Source organism: Egretta garzetta, unplaced genomic scaffold (assembly GCF_000687185.1).
Source record: "Egretta garzetta isolate BGI_Z169 unplaced genomic scaffold, ASM68718v1 scaffold397, whole genome shotgun sequence".
NCBI lineage: Eukaryota > Metazoa > Chordata > Aves > Pelecaniformes > Ardeidae > Egretta > Egretta garzetta.
The window spans coordinates 4,157,461-4,164,292 of record NW_009260493.1 but is presented as its reverse complement, the minus strand read 5'-3'; positions in this window follow the sequence as shown (position 1 = coordinate 4,164,292).

The following is a 6,832-nucleotide window of genomic DNA, read 5'->3' as shown; positions in this document are numbered from 1 at the left end:
GCCAAAGTGGTGGTGGGGGAATCTATCCTACCTATTTAAAACAGTCAGAGACTTTCTTCTTCGCTGCCCTTTTTAATTTAATGAAATTCTCAGGTAACGCACATTGTGACAGCACATTTTTGGCTCCTGTCTCATATTCCCCCAGGGAAGGGTAACGTTTGACACCATTGGCATTATTTTGAATACCTTAATTTTAAGAAAAACAGCAAAGCGAACTGTTGGAGGGTTTAGCTTGTCCCCTTTCCTGGAAAATCAGACTGCAGGAGCCAGGAAACTTTGCAAGCTCCAGGATATGGAATTTCCAAGTACTTTTTGGGAGCTCAGGGGGAACTGACCAGCCAGAGCAGCCTCCAGCGGTGCATCCCCCAGGAACGGGCGCCCTGGAGCCCCCCGCCAGCCCTGCCGGGCTGAAGCCCCCAGCCAGTGCTGCCCCAGGAGCAGCTTTCGCAGTAGCAGTGAGAGAGCAAGCCCAGCCAAAGTTTAGGCTGCTTAAAGCAGCATTAACTCTCACTTGGATTTCTGCATGGAAATCCAGCGGGTTAGCGCAGGGCAACGCGCTAGACAGCGGCTGATCCTTTGCTCTCGCAGCCTGGCAGGGCTCCAGCTCTGCAGTGAGCCCACAAAAACGTTTTACAGGGTCCCGCAGAGCAGGGCCAACACCACAGGGGTGTTATCTGCCTCAGCTTCTTCCCGCTGCCTGTGTTAATTGATGGAGCAGGCAGCAGGGCTCAGCTTATAAAATCACCCGGCCCCCTTCACCCCCCACCCTGAGAGATCAGCTGGATCTGAATCCCTTCTGCTCGCAATAGGACCAGAGGAAATAGAGATGGAAAAAGCTATTAGATTCTTTAGCTCATCTGCTGCCAGAGAAAGACTGCTCCCTGCCGTACACCATGCCTTTGCTTTTTTTCTTTTTTCTTTTTTATTTATTCCAGAGTTAAAAGCCCCCGTCTCTACTGAATGTCCAAAGAAAACTTCTGAAAGATTTAAGATGAGTCCAAGATGTCGCTCTGTACCAGTCCCACGAGTTAAATTGTCATCAAGAAATATGAAATGGAGAGGAAAAACTTTGTCACAAAACTGGTCAAAGCCTCTGCTTTATCATTTTCTTTTTTCCTGGCAGTAAAAAGGAACAGGCTATTTCAGCCATGAATGTTTGCTCGTTGTTTCATTCATTTGGGGTTTTTTTTTTCCTTTCTTTCTTTCTGCCTAAATATGGATGTTGTGGAGGGAAGAAAGACTGTGAGAAATAACAAATGGAAGTGAAGTGCCAGACATCATTAGGTTAGTCATTAAGAAGTTTTAAGGGCCAGATTTTCACATGTGTCCAGAATCCAGCAGTTTCTGCCGAGAACAAGTGCTCAGCACTTTTGAAAACTCTGACCACTTTACCTAAGTGCCTCAGTCAAAGAGCCCGGCTCTTCAGAAAATCTGGCTTTTGAAACAGTCACCCTTTGGAAGTAACCCTTTGGAGATGATGAGTATACATCTCTTTAGGAAGAGCAAGCACACAGGTCCTCCCCCAAGCCTTCATTTGCCTTGCAGAGTACCCAGTGCCACTGTTTAGCAGGCTGATGCTAATACGCCCAGTGGATTCGGGGCATTCACACCAGCACTGAGGATATCCAGGGACCAGCTCCTTCCACGGCCTGGACCTGACCCCCCTGCCCCAGCCCCCCAGCCCCAGCAGAGCGCAGCTGAACCAGGCGAAGACCTTCCCTTCTCTAGGAGCAGATGGGAAGGAAAGAAGTTGAAATGGCAAAATGCCAAGTACTCTGACATCCCTGCAACTTTAGCAGCGAGATTTCTCATCACCTCATGGAAACAAGCCTTCAGAGACTGCATCTCCTTCTGTTAAAATGAATGTGGAAACTCCATTAGTTTCTATGGCATGGTGTCAGCCTCTTCTTATATTCTGGCAGGGGAGAGGGAAAGGAAATGCTGTTCTCCAGTACAAAGCCGGCTCTGCCTCCGCTGGCTTTCTCCACCTTGCTGGGTGTTCATGGGGCGGTGTGTGCTGCCATGCATATTCATCCTGGCTGCTTTGCTTAGCAATGCTCCTGCCAGTTAAGAGATGTCACTCATCAGGAAAGAATGCGAAAAGGCAGTTTATGTGGTAATATTGTTTTTGTTTTTGATTAAGCCGGCTGCTGATCAAGCTCCCCTCATCATGTCAGCTTCAGAATGAATATTTATACAATGCAGAAAAGCAGGGAAACTCACTAGACCAGAAATTTTTACCAGTTTTTGAAAAATTCTTCTTTTCTTCTACCACTGCTCCCACCAGCCTGCAGGCCAGCCTGCAAGTGGCCAAGCTCATGCAGGTTATTCGTATGCTTGAGCAGACCTCCGAGGTGCGAGGCTCCCAGGGTCCCTCAGCTACTCTCCAGCGGAGGTACACTGGTACCACTGGAGCTAGCTTGATGCGCCTTGGCTGAGGAGCTTCTCTGCAGCTTTGATGGGACCGGAGATGACTTTACACAGCGCGATAAGAGGTCACCCCTGTTTCTTAAGGCCGTGGGGAAAATGGCACCAAAGCAGCATGTGCAGCCAGTTGCCAGTGTGGAAAGCCAGCAGTCCCTGAATGCCAGGTCACCTTCGATGGGGATTACAGTGGCCCATGGTCATTGCAGTGGTCTGCTCCCAAGGATGAGTTTAATGTAGCTCTGCCTCCACGGAGGTCCAGCTCAAGATTATCTGGTATAAAAAGATGGAGACATTTCTCTCTTGCTTAAACTCAGTCACATGCCTAATAAAGCCCTACACATATGAACCATATGTACAGGGCACCTCTATACTCACAAATTAAAGAAACTCTTTAAAAAGAGTTTGCCTCACCAAGCGCAATCATTTGGAAAAGACTTACGTACACACAACAAATGAGCTTATTATAGCTCATGTAGGCATCACACAGGGGCAAAAGCCAAGTATTTTGCAGTGAAAGCTGTTTCCCACATTCCTGGTGCTATCGGTGGTACCGAATCCAGCTAAAAGCAGGCATATTAAAGATAGCGCACACACACGTGACATGTACCATATGCAAAGCCTCCAAGAATAATTACAGAACAAGTCAAACTATCCAGCACTTTCATCTTAAATTGAGCCTACAGTGAGCATGTGTTCAGGGTCTGTGTTTAGTGTATGTAATCTGTATATGAGGAAAGGGCACAGGGACACCATCACGGTAATAAACTCAATTAGCACACAGTGTTGATTTTTTTCATGCAGGCAATTTAACTGAAAAAGAAACCCCCAAATAGCGGCTAGACTAAAATACATGATGTGCTGTGCAGGTTTTGCATTGAATATCCTGGATTTACTTTAAGGACATTCTTTAGCGAATATTGATTGGGATTTTCAGGGGTGGCTAAATGACTTAAAAGGATCACTCCCATTGACTTGTTCCACTGTGCAATGGAATAAATCAATAAGGCTTGTTCTTCCTCAGCTATTCAGGGAAAAACCCAATAAAGGATTCAGGCATTGCAGCACCTAACTTTTGGGGCTTGGTCCTCAATCTGAAGCCCAGAACTGTTACTTTGTCATCTGCCCCTCCAAGACCTACCCTGCCATAGGACACAGGAGAGTCAATCACCTCAGAAAGTAGCTGGATGCTAAGTAGGATGCATGTTTGAATCCGTGCTCTTCAAGCTGTCCAGAAGGCTGCAGACAGGGAACTGCTTGAGCTCAGTCCCTGTCCTTCAAAGCCTCTGTCACCCACTCTACTCACTGGCCTTCCAGCTGTCTCTCTCCCTACTGAGCAGGGCACATCCAAAGAGCTTCTCTGCTTGGGGACAATAGGATCTTGCTGAGCCAGTGAATCTTGAGTTTCTTTCTTCACAATAGCACAACTTCAGCAGGAAAGAAAAGTCTCTTCTACTCCTCATGGGATACTTAGGGCACTCTCCTAGGAGACTGGAGTTGTTGATCGAGCAAGGGAGATGTTTCAACACAGGTTTGGGGTTTGGTTTTTTTTAGAAACCCAGGGAGCGGGACCAAGTCATTAGGCTAATCTGTAAGAGGTGGTGACAGCACCTGTCCCATGTATAATTCAACAGGGAGCCCCATTTCATCATATGTCAGGTATTTTCAAAGACCAGCTTGGAAGGGCAGGTCCCTTGGATGATCTAGGCCAACAAATGTGTAGCTTCTGGTGTTCAGCTCAGTTTGGGAGGGGAAGAGGCATGAAGCAGTTCCGAGGAGAGAAGTTCCTCTCATGCCCAAAAGCAGAACTCAAGGAAACAGCCCCAAACAAGGAGACACCCTATAAGTCTGGGTGCAGCTGGGGTTAAACGGGAGCTGACTGCAGCATTCTTGGATTGAAATTTTTGCACTTAAGTAGCTTGACTCCATTTGGGGCTGTTATAGCTAATGATGTCCTTTATTGGCGCTAATTCTTACCCGCTGCTGGCAATGTGTCCTGCAGCCGGGAAGTCCACATAAAGGTATTTAACATGCGATGGAGTTACTACCCTGAGTCAGAATCTAAAGCTTCATAAGAAGATTGTGCAGGCAGTTATATGAGACCAATATGCTCCCTGTTTTGCTGACGCAAATAAATCCTGAAGTGACTCTGGTGACAGTATTCTGCGAGAAGGGAATAAAGAGAGCTTGCCAGAGCATCTGTATTTCCCTTGTGCTTTACAGAAAAGACATATGGATCTTCATAGAAAATTATAACCTCCTTGAACAATATAATAGGTAATTATATTCCTGACTTAGAAATTCTATAGCATACTGCATATAAAAATCCTCATTCGGTTCTGCAGTTTTCTGAAGTGCCCTGTTAAAATCTCTCCTTTTCATCCCTTTTAAAAACACAGAACTTTTACATTAGAGAACTCAGAGTTACTCGTCTCTTTCCCGCCAGACCCATGTGCACCCACCGCATCAAGTATTTTGGAGGACCCCCCTCCCCATCACCCTCAGAGAGGCTCTCAGCACACACAGGTGCCCCCAGGCTTGCCCGGAGACCAACAGCCCTGGCTGGGAGCCGTGCAGCTGCGTTCCCCGTGTTGCCCTGTAGGCTCGAGGCGCGGCGCGTTGGCTCAGCACGGCGGGGCACAAACGCAACCCCACACCATCGCTCCCGCCGATGGCCCGGAGTGGGCTGCACCGGGGAGCGGGCAGAGCACTCACGAAATTATCTGCCCCCGGTCCCGGTTGCTGTACCTACTACGTTGGTTCCGAGAACTACTCATGCCTGGGAAAATTTTGTCGGGACGTGTTTGCCTTCCTCCCCCACACCCCTTCCAAAGCATGAAAAGTGGTCATCATCAGTGCCTCGGCCTGGTATGAGGATACGCTTTTTTCAAAGCACTGTATAAACAATAACTCATTGATAAAATACAATTAAGATTGTAAGTACCTGAAACCTCTTTAGGGTTGCTCCATTGTAACCCAAAAATATCACATGTAATTTCAGCCATACTTGCTCAACAATTCTAAAAAAAAAAAAATAAATAATAAAAAAAAATTGCCCCAAGGCTGAAAAGTTGGATGGTAAATTGCAGCTGCAAATTAATTAAAATAATCAAACAAGCCAGAGGTAACTCCCACAGTAAGGGGGAACTGCTTCTAAAGGCAATGTTAATAGAGCATTTACCATCGGGGGTTGCCTGGTTCCCTTTTAATAAAATATCTGTGATTACCTGATTAGCTGATCATTGTGCGGAGCATCTTGTTCTCAATACAGCCATGCAGCCAAGGAGGAGAAGAGAGAGGCTTTTATCAGATTAGGCTTGTTTATTTAAAATGTATAATTGACTTCTCCTTTTTTTATGGAAGCATGATCCGACAAGCTGCTCGCCTCCAACTACATATACTGCTTCTCCTCTCTCTAGTCTTGAGATGAGCCAGTTTTCTGGCACACGCTTATCTTGGCAAGGTTGCCATAATGATCTGGAATAAAGGTAGGAACTCTGCAATGGATCCCAGAAGCTACCCTTTAATGGTCAGAAGCGGTCACCGTCCGTAATGGTATTATACTTGTCATATGCCATCATGCTAGAATTATGACAACGTACCAGCCCCCCCAGTGGCACTACTGGAGAAATAAACTGGTTTAGTTTGATAATATTGGAGGAGGCCAACAGATGATCCACAGTTTTCGCTGCTGCTCCTCATGTTCTTAAGGGCGCTCCTTGTGCACCAAAGCAGCACTTGGGAATAAAAGGTTCCGACAATATACTGGAAAATTCAAAGAACACATGGAAACTAGACACCTCGTCCATGTAACTGTATATTTATTTCTCTTTAAAGAACACTCCTTAAATGTATTGTAAGTCAATATACAAACTTGGTTTCACAGATTTATAATCCACTAAATAGCACAAAATATAATCCAGGCCGTTGGTTTCTTTCATCCGCGTGTGTGTGTGCGTGCGTGTGTGTGTTTGCGCGTACGTGTGTGCGCACGCACCCGCTCGCACGCGTGCTGCTGGTAGCAGGGGCAACCCACCACACGTGTTCAAACACAAGCCCGGGCTCCTCCTGCCTTCCCTCTAGAGCGAACCTCCCCCAGATGGAGACCCTGCTCTGGAAGACTGCGACTTTCTCGCTGGTGGATCCCACTCCTTGAAGAGGCCGGGGCGGCGGCGCTCTCTGCCGGGCTCCTCCGTCCGCGGGACGGGACCGGAGCCCCTCCTGAAGCTGGGTCCAGCAGCAGGGAGTGACCAGACGTGGTGTTGGAGTGGTGGGCAACGCCATTTCTTCCTGCTCCAGACCCCTCTTTGACACCCCGGGGCACCTCGGCGTGACGCCTCGGCCCCACGGTCAGGCCTGGTGAGCAGGGGACTTCCGGGGCTCGGCGGGGCGCCGCTTGTCCAGCCTT